This window comes from Schistocerca cancellata, chromosome 3, assembly GCF_023864275.1.
Source record: "Schistocerca cancellata isolate TAMUIC-IGC-003103 chromosome 3, iqSchCanc2.1, whole genome shotgun sequence".
In the NCBI taxonomy this organism is placed as follows: Eukaryota; Metazoa; Arthropoda; class Insecta; order Orthoptera; family Acrididae; genus Schistocerca; species Schistocerca cancellata.
This window is the reverse complement of record NC_064628.1, coordinates 283,417,672-283,442,268: the sequence shown is the minus strand read 5'-3', so window position 1 is coordinate 283,442,268 and position 24,597 is coordinate 283,417,672. Positions and strand designations below refer to the sequence as shown.

General features: G+C 45.0%; 1 protein-coding gene across 2 annotated transcripts in view; it reads left to right on the top strand.

Moving 5' to 3' along the window:
* Positions 1–763: 763 nt before the first annotated feature.
* Positions 764–24,597, top strand: part of LOC126174952 (UDP-glycosyltransferase UGT5-like) — a 76,493-nt gene continuing 52,659 nt past the window's right edge. Inside the window, exon 1 of one of the 2 annotated variants that reach the window (XM_049921413.1) lies at positions 764–885. The gene's annotated coding sequence lies outside the window, so the exon portion shown is untranslated. The remainder of the gene's footprint in view (positions 886–24,597) is intronic. The other variant, XM_049921411.1, reaches the window with a different exon arrangement.

Sequence of the window (24,597 nt, the reverse complement as noted above, 5' to 3'; positions counted from 1 at the left end):
GTAATTTGTGTAAGCACCATTGGTTACTGTGGACGCAGCAACAACTCATGAAAGCAGTTCCCTCCAGTTTTTGCAGTGAGTGCCAATCAATACATCGTACGCTTGGTCTATAAAGAGCTGTCTCCCTTCTCCTCACACACAACATTCTATCACAGCGTGTGTTCTGTTTTCACACCTTTTAAGGAATAACGAGGACAGAAGCAAAGACTGGTTATTATATTTGAGTTTGCATTTCCCGAATAGTGTTACATAACATGGTGAAATCACTTAGGATAGTGACTGAGCATTTGTACATCATTTTACAACAAGGTATAGAAACTGACTCTGATTGCGATAGACTACTAACTATTGTGTAAAAAATGTCATTTTGTAGATAAGGTGGATACTTGAATTACGTTATTGTGCAATATGTAGCAACATTGTAACAGAAACACAATTTCGTTGGTATCCACGTAATTTCTCTTTGCTAGCCCGAGAAATGCATCCACGTATGTTGGCGAATACTTATAAACCTTAAATAAGTCAAATCAACTAAGAATATAATCCAGAAACTTGTCTTTTATCTGTTTTTGGGAGGATTTACAAACCCAAACTCTACTTACTGTCACAAAGAGGGCGTGACTTAAACACACGAGTTGCCAAGTCATTACTGCTTATCACAAAGCAGAACTCAACGTTACGCAGCATGCATGAGTCGGCACTTCCGCCTGCCTTGGCTCCGAGATACCCAGACGCTCCTCGTGAGAAACTGCTCTAGTGGTGACGTCACCGAATGCTGTGTCTGCCGAGGTCAGCCAATGCGAGATAAAAGCAGCGGAAAGGAGCACTTACATGCAGACGACATCACATTGCCCTGAAGGCGGCGCCGACGTCCGTGGCTGACAGGTGAAAGTCGTTACTTAATACGTTATGCTCTCCACAAACTTAATCTTATGTTAATCTTAATGTACATTCTTGAAGAACGTTCGTATAAAAGCTCACTCCGGATGGAACTGGCGATTAACGCTCTTGATTGACACCTTTTTGACGATCTTCTTTTCGACCATAACATTTCTACCTCAGAAACCATCATCATGGATGCTTGAATACGGACCGTGCCCTCTATATCAGTGGTTCCCAACCTGGGGGTAATTACCCCCGAGGGTAAAATGAAATTTTCTAAGGAGTAAAATGTAATCGATTCGATTCTGTTTCAGTCATACAACGAAATTATTTTCAAAAGATCATTACTATTGCCACAATTATTTAAGACTGTTATACTGGTTATATAAGTTACCAGTAATTACTTTTTCTCAATTAGTAGCATTAATGCAATGGAGGTTACAGGTTTCTCACATAGTCCATGCACTACACACATTGTTGTGCTTTGTGCTCTATATCACTCTTTTTGATTGACAGGTCCTTAACCTATTGCTCCCCTAACCCCTCCTCCTCCTCTCCCCCTCCAACTCCTCCTCCCTCTCCACCTCCTCCTCCCCCATCCCTCAGGGAACTTCCCTTACTGATACAAGCACACTTTTGATGTTAATTTGATTGACTAATTAACTAAATCAATTAACTAATTATATCCACCCTCTGCAAAACCCCCAGCCTTCCCCCTCCCCACCACATCCCGGAAACTGGCGGGAAGATTGAGGCAAGGAGGTTACGAGAACACAGGATGTGTTGCAGGGAGAGTTCCCACCTGCGCGATTCAGAGAAGCTGGTGTTGGTGGGGAGGATCCTACGGCACAGGCTGTGAAGCAGTCATTGGAATGAAGAATGTCATGCTTGGTAGTTTGTTCTGCACAGTTCGTGACTGGACTGGAGTAGATGGTGGTGGGAGAATGTATGGGACAGTTTTTGCATCTGTGTCTATTACAGGGGTGTGAACCATAGGGTAAGGGCTTGGGAACAGTGGTTGTGTAAGGATTTACGAGTATAGTGCAGGTTTGGTGGATAGCGGAATACCACTGTGGGAGGGGTGGGAAGGATAGTAGGTAGGACATGGACATCAGGACATCAGGGTGTGGCAGAGTGGGTTATAAAAGTTTGCTCGTTTGTCGTACTGTTCAATGCAAAAGTTCCACCTACCTCAGTACGGCGTCAGTTCACCATCCTTTCCCGCGCCCGGGTTCCCGGGTTCGATTCCCGGCGGGGTCAGGGATTTTCTCTGCCTCGTGATGACAGGGTGTTGTGTGATGTCCTTAGGTTAGTTAGGTTTAAGTAGTTCAAAGTTGTAGGGGACTGATGACCATAGATGTTAAGTCCCATTCTGCTCAGAGCCATTTAAACCATTTAAGTTCACCATCCTGTTTCTTTGCATACGTGTGTACTGTTCAGACGGCGTAAAAGCAGTATTGATGAAACGTCGCCGATACACAGCAAAGTCCGCGTAAACTCTAGTAGCCAGCTATGCTGTAAATTGCTAATAATAATTTTAGTGCGGAAGGTGCTTGCTTCTTTCCTTCAGTAAAATATCAAATTTCTAATACAAGTCTTTTTATTTCTTTAGCTCAAATGAAAAAAAAACGTGCCATCAAGCCCGCATGTACTTAACTAACAAAACTACCACAGTTCATGCAATCCAGATCAAACACAAGCAGCCAGAATTTGACCTAAGTCCTACCGAAATAATTACACGATCTTACAGTCAAAGTTCCGCTACTAATAGTGAGTTTCAAATTCTGTCCTTTTCAGTGGATTTCTTTAAAAGAAACTACTCGCCAAATATTCCACACACGAAAACAGAACATGCCACATTTTGAATTTTCTCTCACACGACACATGCACGTCCGCTTCTGTCCCGCTCACCCAGCACAGTGGTCACTTCGCCAGCCGTCGCTGCCGCGGTCAAGATCAGACAGGTAGGCGCATTCTCTATAGACGTCGAAGGCTGAGCTAATACGCTACTTCCGGTTGCCAACTCCTTGTGACCGCCCTTGCAGGCAGCCGCGGTGCCCTGCGAAACAAGCAGCTGCAGCTTGGACATATACAGTCCTTCTAAACAATTCCACCCCGACATAGGTCCATCAGTTCAAAAAATCTACTTTACCCAATCCCAGGCAGCGATGTTGTCGACCATACATCTCGAATTTCTCACGCGAAATGTAGATTCCTCGATTTTCGAAGATAGTGAAATCGGACAATACATGCGTTTTCACGTCGCTGAAGTATCGTTACTTGTTGTGAAAATCCCGTACAGGGCTCTGGCATAGGCTATATTCCCTCTTTCTTTCATTATGTAGAAAAATTTCTTTCCTTATCCGTCACGTCATGCATCACAGGACTAGAATATTAAACTCTTTTTGGCTCATGACGGAGTGCTTAAGGGCCGCGCCATTAAAAACACGGTCACAACGTCTATGTTACCGTCACCCTGCATAAAAAGTGGTCTCAGTTCTGCAGGTACACACAAGAGTCGCTGATAGTGTTACGCTTTCTGGTAGAAATACTGTATGCATTATGGAATAAAGTCTTTCCATTCAACCATATACCTGCGTTGGATCCTATGGAGATGTCATTTACTGATTACAGCCACCAGTGAATCATATTCGTGGCACTCTCATATCTCGAAACGATTCCCCTTTCTCTAACCTATCTGCTACAGTAAAATTCCAACCTCGTTTTAAATAGTCTCTATGCATCTTGTAACTGCTCCTCAGTCTCTGCCACAACATCCCTGCAGCTTTGCGCATGTGATTATTCCAGTTTAAATCGGAACAGAGCAGAAGTCAGAGAGCGCTATACCTCCCACCTTCTGCAACCCATGTAGAAACAGAGTGAGCTGAGTTAATGTGACAGGACCGTGTTTTGACCAATCGATGGACATGGGAACATGTCATCGTAGCTCCACCAACCGTGTACGATGTGTAAGGTCAGTGCCAAACGAAGCCTGCTCCTGCAACACGAGGTAATATAAAAAATAGTACAGACAGTTACGGTGGTGTTTCTTATCGGGAAAATTAGGAAGACTCCACGTCACACAGGTACTGCAGTCTGAAGCAGATCTGCGTCGCTCAGGGTCAGTTCACATCAATCACACAAACATTCTATCATCGTTACTCCGTATCATCCAATAGAGAAAAATTACGATCTATGAAAGCTCTGCTAACTTCATCCGGCAGAGAACTGGGTAAAATTGTTATACTGAATATCTCTCTTCTGATGTATAGGAAACAAATACTGTCTGCATACTGTCGCCGGCCGGGGTGACCGAGCGGTTCTAGGCGCTACAGTCTGGAACCGCGCGACCGTTACGGTCTCAGGCTCGAATCCTGCCTCGGGCATGGATGTGTGTGATGTCCTTAGGTTAGTTGGGTTTAAGTAGTTCTAAGTTCTAGGGGACTGAAGACCTTAGAAGTTAAGTCCTATAGTGCTCAGAGCCATATTTTTGCATGTTGTTATCGAGCGTGTATGTTGATCCTATTAAATATACAGGCACTGATCCACTGGAGGAGGTGGCCAGGGATCAAGTCGCTTGCACAGACCAGTGTAAAGTTTCATCGCCTGTACTGTAGGAGTCCCACATCCCAAGGACTATCAGTAGCAAGAGAGGGTCCCCGTTCTGTAGTTTGATTCTTTGTTTCTTTCTGCTGTAACACGTTTTTTACACTGTTATACTTTATGTTTTTTCCGCCACAACTTCGAGATCTGTGTCAGGTTCTAAACTGAGATTAAAATGCTTTGATCCATTACCTCTCATAGAAAACTAGAGTCGCACAGTGTAAATGATGTTGCTGCTGCTACCTCAACACACACACATGATGATTTTAAATAAAAGACAGCCACAACAAATGGAAACTGGTAGAGTTTTGGGGGGTTGTGGAGCATTTCCAAATAGCTGCCCGAAGGTGATTGATGGCGTCTACATTAAAACTTATCTTTCACAGTGACGGAACAGCTGGTGGCTCAGTGATCCGTTTCGATTGATACCTCGTTTTGCAGTCATGTACCGATCACTGTTTTAGTGCTAGGCATCCCCGGAAGGTGTTGCCCCTCCTCCAAGACTCTTTCTCCATCTCAAACAAGCGATCTCAGTCAGTCATTACGTGATAATCAACCAACAGCATACCAGTGAAAGATAGTATGGAAAAGACACCGTCGATGTTCTGTAATAAGCATCACAGTTGACAATGCGATCAATTTTAGCAATTTTACCGTTATTTCAACAGCGACATTTGATATGGCAGCATGCATCACAATTTCTGTATCATTGCTAAACTGTCCCTTCTCTACTTTGCCAGTATTACTGCGAATGTAGGTAGATGACTGTGCAGTACATCCATTCATTGTTAATTCTCGAACATATACATCAAAGTATGTGATGCACATATTTATAGCACATGGAGCATAGTGCGTAATTTATGATCTTTCTGTATGTGAATGGGAGTCACAGGGTATTCTCGCAATCTTAGGATAAAGTTAGAGACTGAAAGATCTCCTTGCATTGTCTGTGACCAATGCTCCCTGCATTACCATCGCCGATTTAATCTGTAGCTGGCCAGAAGTAGATCGCCACATTCTGCGTCTCGTGAAGGAGTAGAGCGAGCCAAGTCTGTAACTGCTGTTCCACACTCGTCCAAGAGCACAAGATTTCTCCATGTGGATGAGGTTAGCACCCTTTTTCTGTGTATAGGAGTAAATGTGAAAGTGTTGTGGCATAATAGCAGACGGTTGAGAAGAAGAAGAAACGGGTGCTTTTTATGCATGACAGAGCTCCAGGCGGACGGAGTTTGAAGAATTTTACGTAAACCAACTGTGCTGTCAATAATTCTAAAGTATTTCTCTAGTATCTGGGGTCAGTACCAAGAAGATATTGACAAGAGAGAACGTAAATACATGCACTTCTAAGGTTACACAGTTCTACACTTAAAACGGGCTATAATGTTAGAGCAGTGCGTTTTTCGACCTTTTATTCATGTGGAATGCAACGCTGTTAATGTTCCAGTGTAAGAAATATATTTCCAGAGCATGACATACATTCTCCTTGCAGCTTTCTCTACGGTAAACTATGGTGAAAAACCGTAAAATGAAAAAAAAACTACTACCTTAAAACATCGATTTTGTATGATACATGCACAATACAGCTTTCCAAATGTGTATAGCGAGCACTGTTCACATCAGATCACGTTTCAGAAATCATACTATGCTCGTATCAATCATACATAAAATAATCGTCAGTAATGGAGAATACCTCTTATAAAGAAAGAGACAAACGCATAGCAGCGATGATTGACATGTGAAATTACACGTCATGGTGCCACTAACTCCATAAATAGGACATGTGTCAAGTAGAGGTATACACGGGGATTGCAGTACCCCACAAACACTTGTCGCTAACTTAGAATCACCGCAGTTATGAAACTGAAGACTCGACTTTATGACTGAGATAGAGCAGGGGAATCGATTACGTCGCATAAATCTTCGTTTGTCTAAAGGAATGTGTCGAAACACGATGCACATGAGATGGGAGTACTTTGATGACTGAGGGGTTTTCTGTTAACGATCGCAAATACACAAAAAGTTCTCTAAGTCACACACAGAATACGCAGTTGTATATGAGTCGAACGAAGGTTATCTCAACAACTGATTCATCCCAACAGAACGGCAACATCTCTCTCTCTCTCTAGAATGTATCATCAGTCTACCATTAAATCATACCTCATTACGACTCCATCTCATCCGATCACTCCATCCATTCTCAATTATCCTTTAACGCAGATGCAAGTAAGTTTACAAGCAGCTGATTCTCTTTTTTCCAGGAAAGCATCAAAGTAAGCAGTCAACTCGCGTGTATCACTATTAACTCAATAGACATGCAGTAAAATGTTACCTCGACGAAAAAAATTACTGTTATCCTGGTTCCCGGTGCTTCCATGTCAACGTTTCTTCATATTCCTCTTACTGTCGTATATCCGTTCGCATGTACAAGAATTGCTCTGCACCAAGCAGAAGAAGTGCAGGTACTACCTCAATTTCCCCGTATTTCGACGCACTTTCACCCAATTTATACGTGTTTGCAGTCATTTTTGTCATTTTATCGATTTTATGTCACTTCTACCCATGCGATCATGACATCACTTCTAATTTCTTAATCTAAAATTGCCTGTAGTACAGCTGTTAGCAGCTAGCGCAAATGCACTATTTTCTGGTCGGGAGACGTACTACGGCATATACTCGAATGCTGTATGTCTGTGTCGCGGAAGACTCCCATGACCCGGTCTTCCCGCTGGTGGAACCGACTTCAAACATGGAACACATTTCCAAATGTAACACGCGGTACATTCACCTTCAAATACTATCCTGGATGTAGTATACTGTGGATCTGCATCCCAATATCGTTCCGGATATTATGCAAACGGATCCGCCTTCAACCCTATCCCGGACGTGGCATATTGTGGATCTGCATCCCAACAATGCCCCAGATATAACGTGTGGACGATCCACATACTGCACCTAACTCGGGTCTACTCTGGGTCATTGGAGCCTTCTACAACACAGACATACAGACAACAGTGAAAATGCACTGCAGCTGTAGAATATGTGGTTGGAGGTGCCTGGATGCATTCGAGTACAGTGCTGGCAGCGTACATGGGGATAGGGGCGCTGGGTGTGGAGCATGGGACAGGAGTGCAAGTGTTTCCAGCTGTCTCCGACAACTAGCCCTGACAGATTACTGTTATGGACTAGTTCGTGGTATAAGTGTGTCGTGTTTAGTGCTTTTGAATACATGAGAGTGGACTCTGTCTTGCAGTGGTATCTGCTATTCTATCACTCAGTAGAACCTTCGTCCCTTCTTCCGCATGTACCGGAGAGAATGAATGTGGGAAGTCTATGGCACTTTTAAAAATGCAATCGCGACGTCAAATTCCCAATTGATCAATTTATTGTTTCCGATAGTTATGATGCGTGCGTGCATGCATGCGTTCGGTGTGGGTCTCTCCGAGCCAGAGCAGACGGGGGGTACCCTGCAGTGGGCTCACGGCGCGCGCCTCGCGATCGCTAGCTTGTGTGAGGGTAAGGAAAATTTTTTTCACCAGATACGTTTAGCGGAACTATTGTGGTGGAGGAGGGCGTGTATAAGACCTCGGATGCATTTAGCGCTACGATCTATTTGTGCGTGTGATACTCAAACGTTGAAAATATGTTTCGATCTATTTGACTCCGGAAAATTTTTAAACAATTAATTTGACAGCTTAGTGCAAATGGATTAAATCTCCCTATTTTGACATCGAAATTAAGTCAGCTTCTCTTTGCCTCCAGCATTAGACAACAGGAATATAGTATTCTGAGGTGAGATGAAAACTTCCAGCTTCATGTTTGGAGACATTGGTTCACACAGACAAGAATGGAGTGGCTTCTGGCGACCGACAGAGAGAGAAAGAGAATCTGGAATTTGGCGATGTACAATGCTGCCACTTCATGATTTGCTTGGGGGCCACGAGATCAAAGGAGGCTGATACCTGGTCCGTCGTTAGTAGTATTTAGTAACATAGTCTGTAATTAGGATATTTGGCTGTCTTGACTTTCGTGACTGACGATAGAGACACACGCAGGCTCACCCAAACGAGGGCTAACATATCGCACTTAATTCCATTCCCTTGTGATTACAGTTATTATGTCATGGGGTGCAAGGGTTGGAGTGCGGTCAAGTTGTCTGCACGTCTCCTGCAAAGTGATCCAATAAAGAACGTTTATCGATAAATATTATGGACTTTGATCTGAATTTCGTGTTGTGAGATCCTTCTTCGCCATCACAGAGTGAGTCTTTTTCTTACCAGTTTTTTTTAGGAGGGGTAGGGAGGGAGGGGTGAGGAGAAGGGGGGTGGAATGCTGCGGCGGCGCGGTTCTTTCCGTCCCTTTACGACGGACCTGCATCTACCTGTGAACATTGTCTCAGCAGATCATCAGTAGGAAAGCCGAGTGAAACCTACTGTACTTAGACGTGAACCAGGCTGCAATTTAAGTCACTAATCTACGTTTCGGGAGAAACACGAAATGAAAGGTTGGAAATTTTGTCCTTAATTAATATATTCTGAAACTTAAGCGAACAAGTATCACTGCCAAGCCCGTGCTAGTCTTAACACAGTCACTCATAATCACTTTCACTCACGTTAACAAGTTTATGGTGTTGCATTGTTGCATTTCCCGAAAAAGTAATAGCTACAAAAATACTGATTGTTTTAGATCGATAATGCTCGCCAATTATTAAGTCTGTCGGTACCAAATGCAGTCACAGTTTTTAGCCACCGACCTGCTAAATACGCCACGCGGAATATATGTCTTTTCTCGTCACAAAATTCACTTAAAAATTCCGAAATTTCTACACACACATCGGAATAATTATGCCGTCACATTCCAACACTTTTGATGTATGAAACACTGCTAGATCTGGCAACTTATCATTTCCATCGGAACTACTACTGCACACGTCCGATCTCTTTCATGGCTAGCCTTCGACCCTTCTCTAGAATACTCTGTCTTCTCTACCAGCAGAGAAAGGCGCGCGAAGAATATTGCTTTACCATTGGTCAGTTTACTCAACAGCCAATAGCAAAACAACATTCTCCCGCGTCAGTCCGCGCTTTTCATCAATAACCGATCGCAAAATAGTAAACCTAACGACTGCACTTTTTACCGACGTAATTATCTAATATGCTGAAGTTTTGTTTATGCATAAAGTTATTTAATATTGTTATTTACACCTGAATTAACTTTCCCTTTACCATAAACTTACTTTACAAAACTATTCTACAAAAATCCCCATATCCATACTTCTTCGAAATGTTCCCACACTAAATCCCACTACATAACTCGTTAAACAATTATCTTCATGTTAACCTTAAACCACAATCACGCATCATTCATACTGCTAAAACACATTTATAACATTTTACATGCACAAAAAGAAATAATAACACTTTATGAAACTACTAGAACAGTTTATGAAAGACATTCTATTACTTTAGTGCACTCTACTGGGCACAATCGAAACTAAAATCACAGTCCCCCTATTCAATATTGTCCTCTATCGGCTGATACATAAACTACGTGCGCGTCCAGTCTCGCGTCACCATCTGCCACTCTCCAGCTCTGAGACATATTTCCCACTTAACTGCCTCCAAGGGAGGATCGTTATAGGGCGCTATGCCTCAATTTTTTTTTTCTTTATTGTGATTTTAAAACCTGTGGAACAGGTAGGTTGGCAGCAGCACAATACGCCGCTCTTCAGCCGAAGATAGTACAATGATATAAACAGAGAAGATACATCACTTGGAAAAACGGCGGGAAAAAACAGTAGACACATGAACATAAAAAAACATGAAGCCGTTCACACTCGATGACAATCCACACGACAAACTGTTGACACGAAGCACAAACACTGAAGATGACGATGGCACTGGTGAACGATGGAGTGTGACGGTGAACACTGAACACTAAACACGACGGCACACACGAGACACTGATGGCGATGATCTCTGGCGCGCGAATGTCCACTTAGCGTGTGCGAGTCCGGGGACCTGCCAAGAGAGGAACAAGGATGAGGTGGGGGAGAGGGGAGAACAGGGATGCCAATGGCTGAGGAGATGGGGGCAGGAAGAGAGGGACAGGGGAGGGGAAGCCCGGGGGAGGAGTGGGGAGAAATGGAGGAGGGAGGGAAGAGGCAGAGAAGGGAGGGAGGGTGCCCAGACGAGCAAACACAGAAGGAGGGTGGGAGGATCAAAGTTGGTAGGAGGGGTAGATGGAGGGGAGGAGGGCATCATCAGGGAGAGGGAGCTGGCGGAAGCCACCTTGGGAGAGGGTAAGGAGGGTGGAGAGATGGAGACCGGGTGGGACATGGGAATACAGCACGGCAGCAGGCAGGGGTGGGAGAGGATCGGGGAGACTAGCGGATGAGGAGGATCGAGTTTGCGGGAGGTGTACAGGATCCGTATTCTTTCAAGGAAAAGGAGGAGGTGGGGGAAGGGGATGAGATCGTACAGGATTCGCGATGGGAGGGGAGACAGATGCAATACGCGAGGCGGAGAGCATGGCGTTCAAGGATTTGGAGGGATTTATAAAATGTAGGGGGGGGGGGGGCGGAGATCCAAGCTGGATGGGCGTAACAAAGGATAGGGCGGATGAGGGATTTATAGGTGTGGAGGATGGTGGAGGGGTCCAGACCCCACGTACGGCCGGAGAGGAGCTTGAGGAGACTGAGTCAGGAGCGTGCCTTGGCTTGGATTGTCCGGAGGTGGGGAGTCCAGGAGAGGCGACGGTCGAGGGTGACGCCAAGGTACTTAAGGGTGGGAGTGAGGGTGATAGGACGGCCATAGATGGTGAGATAGAAATCAAGGAGGCGGAAGGAAGGAGTGGTTTTGCCTACAATGATCGCCTGTGTTTTGGGCTATGCCTCAACGCCCTCTCGTGATAGCACTGTGAACTAGCGAAGTCGATCGCTGCATGTCAAAGTGAGCACACACGGCCCGCATCTCGTGGTCGTGCGGTAGCGTTCTCGCTTCCCACGCCCGGGTTCCCGGGTTCGATTCCCGGCGGGGTCAGAGATTTTCTCTGCCTCGTGATGGCTGGGTGTTGTGTGCTGTCCTTAGGTTAGTTAGGTGTAAGTAGTTCTAAGTTCTAGGGGACTTATGACCACAGCAGTTGAGTCCCATAGTGCTCATAGCCATTTGCACCATTTTTTTGAGCACACACAGGAAAATTATCCAGTAAGACAACTCCTTCAATCTGCTGCATTGTAATTACGTAATTAGGACATGTAGTTGCTGGATGCGAGCTTTTGCCACCAAATAAAACTGAGATCCAGCCCCTGAAAATTAAATTTTATAAATAAACAGTATATTGTGTACTAACTAATTCAATTCATTGTCGTGAGGGCCTTTCTCTCTAGCACAGATAGCAGCTTAGAGCCCACGGCGGAATCCATTCTCAGTCATGAATTTGCTTTGGAAGGCACCTCGCACTCGTCGGTATTCCGCAGGTGTTCACCGGGTAAAGGTCTTTATGGCGGCTTGTTCGCACCGCGATAGATGGCGCGTGCAGGCCTGGCAGTGGCATGTTACACTAGGAGAAACAGAGAAAGATCACGTGTTTCGACTTTGGGGGCTGCGAGAATGGGCAAGGGCAATAAGAATATAGTGCGGGACAATGAGTTGGGAATGTGGGTCTCACGGGAGGCGTGCTAGAGATAAGTCCCTGCAGTCGGCCGGCCGGGGTGGCCAAGCGGTTCTAGGCGCTACAGTCTAGAACCGCGTGACCGCTACGGTCGCAGGTTCGAATCCTGCCTCGGGCATGGATGTGTGCGATGTCCTTAGGTTAGTTGGGTTTAAGTTCTAGGGGACTGATGACCTCAGCAGTTAAGTCCCATAGTGCTCAGAGCCATTTGAACCATTAGCCCTGCAGTCGCACTATCCTCCGTGTCCTCGGTGGCTCAGATGGAAAGAGCGTCTGCCATGTAAACAGTCCCGGTCGGGGAACACATTTTCAGCTGTCCCTGTTGACTTATATCAACGCCTGTATGCAGCTACGTGTATTCATTTCATTGTAATTCTATATACGTCATGAACTTTTAGATATGTAATTGTTCCGATTTTACAGTCTATGCTTGGACACCAGTAAGCTTAGAAAAATGAGGAAAATAAATAACAAGAGCCTTAAAATCCCTGATTCTGGCAGCAAATATAAATTAAGCCTACTCAGCCTTTCCAACCGCGATCAGAATAAGAAAAGCGCCGCAATTGTTTAAATATTCCATACTGCGATCGATTTTCTGACATATTCTTTAAATAAACTACATTCCATAACCACCTTGTATCCTGTAAATTGTTTAAATAAACAGTATTTTATATACTGCAGTCAATTTCCCGACAAATTTTTAAACTAAGTAAACAAAATACACACACAAAAAAGTTCTGCATCACTCCGGTTCCCAGAACTCCTGAAGGTAGACGTAGACTGTAGGTATTGTATCACAGACACAGTCCCTTTGACTGTTGAGAGATGTCACTAAATCCGTCCAAAGATGTAAACAACCATGCATGAGCAGCGCCTAATAGACGGAGGGGGTCCGACAGCCAATCAGTTCCAGTTATTCCACCAGGAAGGAGGTACATGGCATGTGTTGTCTGCAATTCATCCGTGCCTAGACGGTCAATACCGACGTTCGATCGCGTCCGCGTTGTTACTTTGTGCCAGGAAGGGCTTTCAACAAGGGAGTATCCATGCGTCTCGGAGTGAACCAAAGCAATGTTGTTCGGACATGGAGGAGATACAGAGAGATAGGAACTGTCGATGATATGCTTCGGCCAGCCTGCCCAAGGGCTACTACTACAGTGGATGACCGCTACCTACGGATTATGGCTCGAAGGAACCCTGACAGCAACACCACCATGTTGAATAATGCTTTTCGTGCAGCCACAGGACTTCGTGTTACGACTCAAACTGTGCTCAATAGGCTGCATGATGCGCAACTTCACTGCCGACGTCCACGGCCAGGTCCACCTTTGCAACCACGGCACCATGCAGTGCGGTACAGATGGGCCCAACAACATGCCGAATGTGCCGCTCAGTGGCATCACGTTCTCTTCACCGATGATTGTCGCATATGCCTTCAACCAGACAATCGTCAGAGACGTGTTTGGAAGCAACCCGATCAGGCTGAACGCCTTAGACACACTGTGCAGCGAGTGCAGCAAGGTGGAGTTACCCTGCTGTTTTGGGGTGGCATTATGTGAGGCCGACGTACGCCGCTGGTCCGCTGGTGGTCATGGAAGGCGCCGTCATGGCTGTACGATACGTGAATGTCATCCTCCGACCGATAGTGCAACCATGTCGGCAGCATACTGGCAAGGCATTCGTCTTCATGGACGACAATTCCTGCCCGCATCATGCACATCTTGTGAATGACTTCCTTCAGGATAACATCACTCGAATGATGTAGCCAACATACCTTCCAGACTAGAACCCTATCGAATATGCATGGTATAGATTGAAAAGGGTTGTTTATAGATGATGTGACCCACCACGTACTCTGAAGGATCTACGTCAAATCGACGTTGAGGAGTGGGACAATCTGGTCTAACAGTGCTTTTATGAACTTGTGAATAGTGTGCCTCGACGAATAGAGGCATGCATCAGTGCAAGAGGGCGTGCTACTGGGTGTTAGAGGTAATGGTGCACCGCGTCTGATGGTCTCGCTATATGGTGGTACAACATGCAATGTGTGGTTTTCATGAGCAGTAGCCAGCCGCAGTGTCCGACCGGTTCTGGGCGCTTCAGTCCGGAATCGCGCTAATGCTACGGTCGCAGGTTCGAATCCTGCCTCGGGCATGGATGTGTGTGATGTCCTGAGGTTAGTTAGGTTTAAGTAGTTCTAAGTCTAGGGGCTGATGACCTCAGATGTTAAGTCGCATTGTGCTTAGAGCCATTTGAACCATGAGCAAAAAAATGAGTGTAAATGATTTTTATGTTGATCTTGATTCCAATTTTCTGTACAGGATGTGGAACCCTCAGAACTGAGGTGATGCAAATCTTTTTTTGATGTGTGTATATTCCAAACACTGCCTTCTATCGTGCAAATTGTTTAAATAAACAATATTCCACACTAAGTAGTTTAGACAATATTCTATACACTGCTATCGATTTCCTAACAAATTTTTTAACTAAATAAATAAACTATATTCTGTACACCGCATTGAATCCCATAAATTGTTTAAATAAACAATATCCCATACATTGTCTAAATTGTTTAAACAATGTTTGATACACTTCAGCCCATTTCCCTTGAAATGACCGATCAACGGTGTCTCTTTCCCGCCAATTTACAGGAGGTGGGGGGGGGAGGGGGGGCTGGGGGTTTCGCAGAGGGTGGATTAAATTAATTGATTGATTTAATTAATTAGTCAGTCAAATTGATGTGAAAAGTGTGCTTGTATCGCCGGTCAGTGTGGCCGAGCGGTTCTAGGCGCTTTAGTCTGGAACCGCGCGACCGCTACAGTCGCAGGTTCGAATCCTGCCTCAGGCTTGGATGTGTGTGATGTGCTTAGGTTGGTTACGTTTAAGTAATTCTAAGTTCTAGGGGACTGATGACCTTAGATGTTAAGTCCCACAGTGCTCAGAGCCATTTGAACCATTTTAGGAAGACTAATGACACAGGTGAACGTTGAAATTATCATAACTGTTGAGAAATAGCTGAGTTCATACTAACCTAAGGACATCAAACACATCCATGCCCGGAGTAGGATTCGAACCTGCGACCGTAGCGGTCTCACGGTTCCGGACTGAAGCGCCTAGAATCGCTCGGCCACTGCAGCGGGCATTAGTCTTCCTCTTTCTGGTGATATTATATACGACTTCTTAGTATTATTGATATTATTTATTCCTTTTTTAAATTCACTGTTACTCTGTCGGTAATTGTAATTATGCTCTTGATGACACCTCAAATATTTAGAAAATGAGAACATTTTACAGTTTTTTTGGTATATACAGTTCATGATGAGAGAGTGAGAGGGGGGGGGGGGGGGGGGCTGGAGGTTCTACAAAGGCAATGGATAAATACATTCAGCTCATTAGCATCACGCAGATAGCCCTTTCCATTCGAAACTGCTTCGGTGAGGTAAATAAAAACTGTGGGGTTTCACGCAATTTATGCCGCTACACGTCTTTCTATTGTACAATTCGCGAATGAAATTCGGGGAACTTATTGCTTTATAGCTCTTTGTTATTGTTAACAGTAATGTGTAAACAAGTACCTTGGGAGGACTGTACTTTCTTACGATGTACGAATACAGATTCCTGATATTTTAACAACAGCTCTTCTCACCATGTATGGTATCTTTTCCTATATGTTTGTGGAATGTCGCACTGACGTTCAGCATCTCTGTAGCTCTGACTTATGAGCCCAGTACCTCACTGGTCGCACAGCCCGTCTTTGAAAGTGTTATTTCTCTTTTGTGAACAGGATAAATGACCCAGACATATCACTGATACCTTGCAAAAATCTCATGTTCAAACATAAGTATTTCTGAAACGTATCTCTTACAGTCTTCATTACACTGAGGTGATAAAAGTCATTTGATACTTCGTAGTGTCGTGTCGGACCTTTTGCCCGGCGTAGTGCGGCATGGACTCAACAAGTCGCTGGAAAACTCTTACAGATGTATTCAGCCATCTGCCACTATAGCCGTCCATAATTGCGAAAGTGTTGCCGGTGCAGAATTTTGTGCTCAAACTGACCATTCCATTATGTTCCGTAATTGTTAGATGGGAAATATGTTGGGTGATCTGGGTGGCCAAATCATTCGCTCTAACTGTACAGAGTGTTGTTCAAACAGACTGATAACAACTGTGGCCCGGTGATAAGCTGCATTGTCATCCATAAAAATTCCATTGTTGTTTTGCAAAAAAACGTCCATCAATGGCTGCAAGTGGTCCCCAAGTAGCCGTAACCATTTCTCTTCAATTACTGGTTCAGTTGGACCACAGGACCCAGTGCATTCCATGTAAACACAGCCCACACCATTATGGAGCCATTACCGGCTTGCACTTTGCCTTGTTGACAACATGGGTCTAGGGTTTTGAGGAGCCTGCGCCACCCTACCATCATCTCTTACCAACTGAATCATCTGATTAGGCCAAGGTTTTCCAGTCGTATAGGGTCCAGGCAATATGTTCAAGAATCCAGGATGGGCGCCGCAGCAATGTCATGCTGTTATCAAAGGCACTCAAGTTGGTTCGCCTGGTGCCATAACCGATTAATGTCACATTTCGGCGCACTGTCCTAACGGATACGTTTGCCATAGATTCCACATTAATTTTTGCTGTTATTTCATGCATTGTTGCTACCTTTTAGCTTTGACAGCTCTACGCAAAGGCCGCTGCTCTCGGTCGTTAGGTGAAGGCCGCCGTGGTGAGAGCCAATACTTGAGATTTGGTATTCCCGGCACACTCCTGTCTCTGTGGGTGTCGGAATATTGAATTCCCTAACGATTTCCGAAATGAAATGTCCCACGCGCCTAGCTGCAACTACCATCACGCGTTCGAAGTCTGTTAATTCCTGTCGTAAGGCCATAATCGCGTCAGAAACCTTTGCACATGAATCATCTGAATACAAATGACAGCATCGTCATGCACTGCCTCTTTATACCCTCTGCACGCGATACTACCACCATCTGCGTATGTGCATATCGTTATCCCATGACTTTAGTCACTCCAGTAAATAAGCGTAACTTCTGCTTGTGTTTTCATTTGAGTGTCACTTTTTGTACGAATTACGTACATATTTGATGTCACTGCTAAGGCATATTCTTATTTTGTCTGGTGTATTGCAGTTTTTGACATCCATGATTATTTTGGAAAACAGAATATTTTCCCTCATATTTTCAACAATTTCTGTTTCGTAACTGAACAAAAACATATTACATGAACAGAAAAAGATAGAGAAATAGAAATCAACACCTGTTGCTATTCTATTTGGTCTTAAACAGATTTCGAATCTACGTCTATTTTTCAAAAGCCACCTTACAGTGATAAACGGAGGGCAGTTCTGGACTATTATTATCGCCCCCTCCCACGCCATTTCAGTCCCACTCGCGACCTGTGCGTCGTGAGAACCTCCTTATCATCCTAATTTCCATTATTTTTCAATCGTGCGGCGGAACGCACCTGATAATAAGCAATTTTCTGCCCAGCTTCCCTCGTAACGTATGTTAACAGTAAACATCGCCGTGTTGCAAAACCCCTCTCTTGCTCCGTTTGCCATTGGTGTGTGTCGAACATCTCCATAACGCTCTTGCACTTACCAGACGAATACTTCACGAAACGCGCCTCTCTTTGTTGGGTCTGCTCCGTGTATCATCTCTTAAAGTAACTCTTTTGGGTATAAAAGAAAGAATAATAACGAGCAGGCGAGCAGTACTCAGGAATCGATTACACGACTGTTTCGTCAGATATACTTGGCGGACCGAAATCGCAACCACAGTTGAAGTCCACTATCGTGAATCAAATGAAACATGCCTTCCTTCTTTATTTACTTTTGGGACACACAGACGAGGAACTATTGCTTTAAAACTAAGAGGAAACTGATCTTGTCAGTATTCCAGGTCAGGTCCAACAAGGCACAAAGTCTTTTCTGCAAATAAAATACAGTAGTATTATGTCCACATAAAATGCATGTCACTGAGTAGATATACGTTTGTAAATGATCACTGCAGCTTAACAAAAAGGCTTTCTACAGTATATAAAGTTTCGCATGTTAAAATCCACTTGAATTTATTTTTCTTTCCATAAGAGATATTCTTCGTTCTACAATTTGTTGTAAATTAAGCCCCTTTTGCGTTGTGTGAAACACATTTGTACGATGTGCAGATAATTTCCCATGGAAGATGCGAGATGATTATGACTATAAAGCAATGGGAGCGACTTCTGTTGGTGTTGAAAAATTAAATTTACTATCTATATTTGGCAGAATACGTGAGAACTGTTCACACAATTTCATTTATATCAGACTGACCGTCTGTCACGGCGAGCTAGGGTTGCAGGTGCACCATTGTTTCTATAAATACGGAAACACAGTAGACGGGGAAGGTAAAATAAATGCACCAAGTCACCGTCAATGGAATCACGTTAGTCATGTACCACGCTTTGACTTCTGTTGGTGTTGAAAAATTAAATTTACTACCTATATTTGGCAGAATACGTGAGAACTGTTCACACAATTTCATTTATATCAGCCGGTAACAGACTGACCGTCTGTCACGGCGAGCTAGGGCTGCAGGTGCACCATTGTTTCTATAAATACCGAAACACAGTAGACGGGGAAGGTGAAATAAATGCACCAAGTCACCGTCAATGGAATCACGTTAGTCATGTACCACGCTTCAGCATCAACAAGCTATTGGTGACCGCTTCATTGCTCTTGTGCAGGAGGGAAATATGATACTATCGAAAGCGGGACACGGTATGGCGTTCCTGAGCAAACTCCGAGACGGTGGCTAAATCATTATCGAGATACGGGTGAATCCTGTAGGCGTGTGGATCTGGACTTGGGCGTGTAACAACACCTGCCCAGGATAATGAACTTGTCAACAGGTAACGACAAAATCCTTTTTTTAAATGGGGTGCGGATGAAACATACTACTGCGTTTCTCGGCTCGGTGGATTCGGTTTGGTGCCGGCCACTGGAGGCCGCTACTTAGGAAGCATGCGGCCATCAAGGAAAGGTTCCGAGATGATAATCGACTCTACTCATTAACGTTTGCCGAGGACGAGGTCAATCGTGATTGGCGGAACGTGAACTGGTATTTTCTCAGAGAATGACTGTCCAGTATGAGTGAGTATACAGGCCATGAGGTGCCCATTTCCACACCAAATACAGCCATCTCGCAGCGACCGTGTGTCTGGCAGTGTGGGGCTGGAAGTGTTCATGTGAATTGCTTGACGGGCTAGATGGTCAACTTGATTCTGTCCAGTATACCCATATTAGGAGTAATATTATCGTCCCATAAGAGTGATAACTGTGTCTTCGTGGCTGCAGTGGCCGAGCGGTTCTAGGCGCTTCAGTCTGGAACCGCGCGACCGCTACGTCGCAGGTTCGAATCCTGCCTCGGGCATGGATGTGTGTGATGTCTTTAGGGTAGTGAAGTTTAAGTAGTTCCAAGTTCTAGGGGACTGATGACCTCAGATGTTAAGTCCCATAGTGCTCAGAGTCATTTGACCCATTTGATGGAGTAATCTGTTTCCACAAGGACCAATCGTCGATGTACATGTCAGCGATGGTGCAGCAGTAGTTTGCAAAAAAGAATGAGATTTCTCTTCTCGACTGGTCCCCTTCTGCGCCAGAATTAAAACACTACTGCACACTTATGGGCGGAGACGAATAGGACCTTGCGAGAAAACAGGCCTGACCCTCTTGCCGGGGAGGAGGAGGCAGAAAATACAAGATTTATTAACCACCTCAAAGCCTACCTTTCTCACAGGTCGCAGACAATTATTAAAGTTCAAGATCTTGGGACAAGATATTAAGTGGTAAAGAGAGCGCTTGGTTGAATGCGGAGAAACTAACACCCAAGGAGACAATGACCAACATTCCATTAGTAATGACACGAATTCACTCCTGTCCATGTTGGAGCATAAATTTACGACAACACAAAATTAGTGTATCAATTGAAATCTATATCTTACACTACTGGCCATTAAAATTGCTACACCAAGAAGAAGTGAAGATGATAAACGGGTATACATTGGACAAATATATTATACTAGAACTGATTTGTGATTACATTTTCAAGCAATTTTGGTGCATAGACCCTGAGGAAGCAGTGCCCAGAACAACCACCTCTGGCCGTGATACGGCCTTGATACGCCTGGGCATTGAGTCAAACAGAGCTTGGATGGCGTGCACAGGTACAGCTGCCCATGCAGCTTCAACACGATACCACAGTTCATCAAGAGTTGTGACTGGCGTATTGTGACGAGCCAGTTGCTCGGCCACCATTCACCAGACGTTTTCAATTGGTGAGAGATCTGGAGAATGTGCTGGCCAGGGCAGCAGTCGAACATTTTCTGTATCCAGAAAGGCCCGTACAGGACCTGCAACATGCGGTCGTGCATTATCCTTCTGAAATGTAGGGTTTCGCAGGGATCGAATGAAGGGTAGGGCCACGGGTCGTAACACATCTGAAATGTACGGTCCACTGTTCAAAGTTCCGTCAATGCGAACAAGAGGTGACCGAGATGTGTAACCAATGGCACCCCATACCATCACGCCCGGTGATACACCAGTATGGCGATGACGAATACACGCTTCCAAAGTGCATTCACCGGGATGCCGCCAAACACGGATGCGACCAGCATGACGCTGTAAACAGAACCTGGATTCATCCGAAAAAAATGACGTTTTGCCATTCGTGCACCCAGGTTCATCGTTGAGTACACCATCGCAGGCGCTCGTGTCTGTGATGCAGCGTCAAGGGTAACCGCAGCCATGGTCTCCCAACTGATAGTCCATGCTACTGCAAACGTCGTCGAACTGTTCATGCAGATGGTTGTTGTCTTGCAAACGTCCCCATATGTCGATTCAGGGATCGAGACGTGGCTGCACGAGTCGTTACAGCCATGCGGATAAGATGCCTGTCATCTGGACTGCTAGTGATACGAGGCCGTTGGGATCCAGCACGTCGTTCCGTATTACCCTCCTGAGCCCACCGATTCCATAATCTGCTAACAGTAATTGGGTCTCGAACAACGCGAGCAGCAATGTCGCGATACGATAAACCGTAATCGCGATAGGCTTCAATCCGAACTTTATCAAAGTCGGAAACGTGATGGTACACATTTCTTCTCCTTACACGAGCCATCACAACAACGTTTCATCAGGCAACGTCGGTCAACTGCTGTTTGTGTATGAGAAATCGGTTGGAAACTTTCGTCACGTCAGCACGTTTTAGGGTTCGCCAATGAATCTATCTGGCATCTGCTCTACCGATTATTACTTTTATATGGTCATTCCATTTTAAATCACTCCTAATGCCTACTCCCAGATAATCTATGGAATTAACTACTTCCAGTTGCTGACCCGCTATATTGCAGCTACATGATAAAGCATCTTTCTTTCTATGTATTCGCAACACATTACAATTGTCTACATTGAGATTCAATTGTCATTCCATGCACCATGCGTCAATTCGTTGCAGTCCTCCTGCGTTTCAGTAAAATTTTCCATTGTTACAACCTCTCTATATACTACAGCATCATCCGCAAAAAGCCTCAGTGAACTTCCGATGTTACCCACAAGGTCATTTATATATAATGTGAATAACAACGGTCCTACGACACTCCCCTGCGGCACACCTGAAATCACTCTTACTTCGGAAGACTTCTCTCCATTGAGAATGACATGCTGCGTTCTGTTATCTAGGAACTCTTCAATCCAGTCACACAATTGGTCTGATAGTCCATATGCTCTTACTTTGTTCATTGAACGACTGTGGGGAACTGTATCAAACACCTTGCGGAAGTCAAGAAACACGCCATCTACCCGGGAACCCGAGCCTATGGCCCTCTGAGTCTCGTGGACAAATAGCGCGAGCTGGGTTTCACACGATCGTCTTTTTCGAAACCCATGCTGATTACTACAGAGTAGATATCTAGTCGTCAGAAAATTCATATACTCGAACATAATACGTGTTCCAAAATTCTACAACTGATCGACGTTAGAGATATAGGTCTATAGTTCTGCACATCTGTTCGACGTCCGTTCTTGAAAACGGGGATGACCTGTGCCCTTTTCCAATCTTTTGGAACGCTACGCTCTTTTAGAGACCTACGGTACACCGCTGCAAGAAGGGGGGCAAGTTCCTTCGCGTACTCTGTGTAAAATCTAACTGGTATCCCCTCATGTCCAGTGGCCTTTCCTCTTTTGAGCGATTTTAATTGTCTTTCTATCCCTCTGTCATCTATTTCTATATCTACCATTTTGTCATCTGTGCGACAATTTAGAGAAGGAACTACAGTGCAGGCTTCCTCTGTGAAACAGCTTCGGAAAAAGAGATTTAGCATTTCGGCCTTTAGTCTGTCATCCTCTGCTTCAGTACCATTTTGGTCACAGAGTGTCTGGAGATTTTGTTTTGATCCACCTACCGCTTTCATATAAGACAATAATTTCTTAGGATTTTCTGCCAAGTCAGTACATAGAACTTTACTTTCGAATTCATTGAACGCCTCTCTTATAGCCGTCCTCACACTACAACACTACATTTTGCTTCGCGTAATTTTTGTTTGTCTGCAAGGCTTTGGCTACGTTTATGTTTGCTGTGAAGTTACGTTTGCTTCCGTAGCAGTTTTCTAGCTCGGTAGTTGAACCACGGTGGCTCTTTTCCATCTCTTACGATGTTGCTTGACACATACTCATCTAATGCATATTGTATGATGGTTATGGACTTTGTCCACTGATCCTCAATACTATCTGAATTTGAGATAAAACTTTTGTGTTGAGCCGTCAAGTACTCTGGAAGCTGCTTTTTGTCACTTTTGCTGAACAGAAAAATTTTCCTACCTTTTTTAATATTTCTATTTACGGCTGAAATCATCGATGCAGTAACCGCTTTATGATCGCTGATTCCCTTTTGTGCGTTAACTGTTTCAAAGAGTGCGGGTCTGTTTGTCACAAGAAGGTCTTATATGTTATCGCCACGAGTCGGTTCTCTGTTTAACTGCTCAAGGTAGTTTTCAGGTAATGCACTCGAAAAAATTTCACTGGATTCTTTGTCTCTGCCACCCGTTATAAACGTTTGAGTTTCCCAGTCTATATCCGGCAAATTAAAATCTCCACCCAGAACTATAAAATGGTCGGGAAATATACTCGAAATATTTTCCAAATTTTCCTTCAGGTGCTCTGCCGCAACAGCTGCTGAGCCAGGGGACCTATAGAGACATCCAATTATCATGTTTGAGCCTGCTTTAACCACGACCTTCACCCAAATTATTTCACATTTCGGATCTCCGTCAATTTCCTTCGATACTATTGCACTTTTTATCGCTACAAACTCGCCTCCCCCTTCACTGTCCAGCCCGTCTCTGCGGTATACATTCCAATCTGAGTTTAGAATTTCATTACCGTTTACATCTGATTTCAGCCAACTTTCCGTCCCTAGTACTATGTGGGCATTGTGACCGTTTATTAATGAGAACATTCCTGGGATCTTTCTATAGAGGCTCCTGCAGTTTACTATTACCACATTAATATTGTCATTCCCTGTTGCGTTTTGCCCACTTCTACCTTGTCGCGTCTCAGGAGGCGTTTTGTCGGGCCTAGGGAGGGAATTCTTAAAACCTAAAAAACCCACATGCGCACTCCACACGTACTCCGCTACATTTGTAGCCGCTTCCTGCGTCTAGTGCACGCCTGACCTATTCAGGGGGACCCTACATTTCTCCACCCGATAGCGGTGGTCGAGAAATTTGCTCCCCAGATCTCCCCAGAATCGTCTGTGCCTCTGGTTTAAGCCTTCCACTCGGCTCCAAACCAGAGGACCATGATCGGTTCTGGGAACGATACTTCAAATAGTTAGCTCAGATTCCACCCCTCGAGCGAGGCTTTCCGCCTTCACCAACTCCGCCAGCCGTCTGTATGAACCGAGGATGACCTCTGAACCCTGCCGGCAGGAGTCATTGGCGCCGACATGAGCAACAATTTGCAGTCGGGTGCACCCAGTGCTCTCTATCGCTGCCGGCAGGGCCTCCTCCACATCTTGGATGAGACCCCCCGGAAGGAGACAGAGTGAACACTGACCTTCTTCCCCGACCTTTCCACTATTTTCCTAAGGGGCTCCATCACCCGCCTAACATTGAAGTTCCCAATCACTAATAAACCCCTCCCCCCGTGTGCCTGCTCGGACCTTGCTGAAGGAGCAGCAGAGCGGGCGATGCCACACGGCCAGCCTCCACATTGACCCTCCGCCTCGTGCGACGAGAACGCCGCTGAACCCGCCACTCCCCTTGGGGAGAGAGTGGCCCAACTGCCCCCGGTACCCGAGAAGATGTCTCGACAGCAGGGACCGTGGCTGAGCCGCTCGGGATTAGCCGAGCGGTTTAAGGCGCTGCAGTCGTGGACTGTGTGGCTGG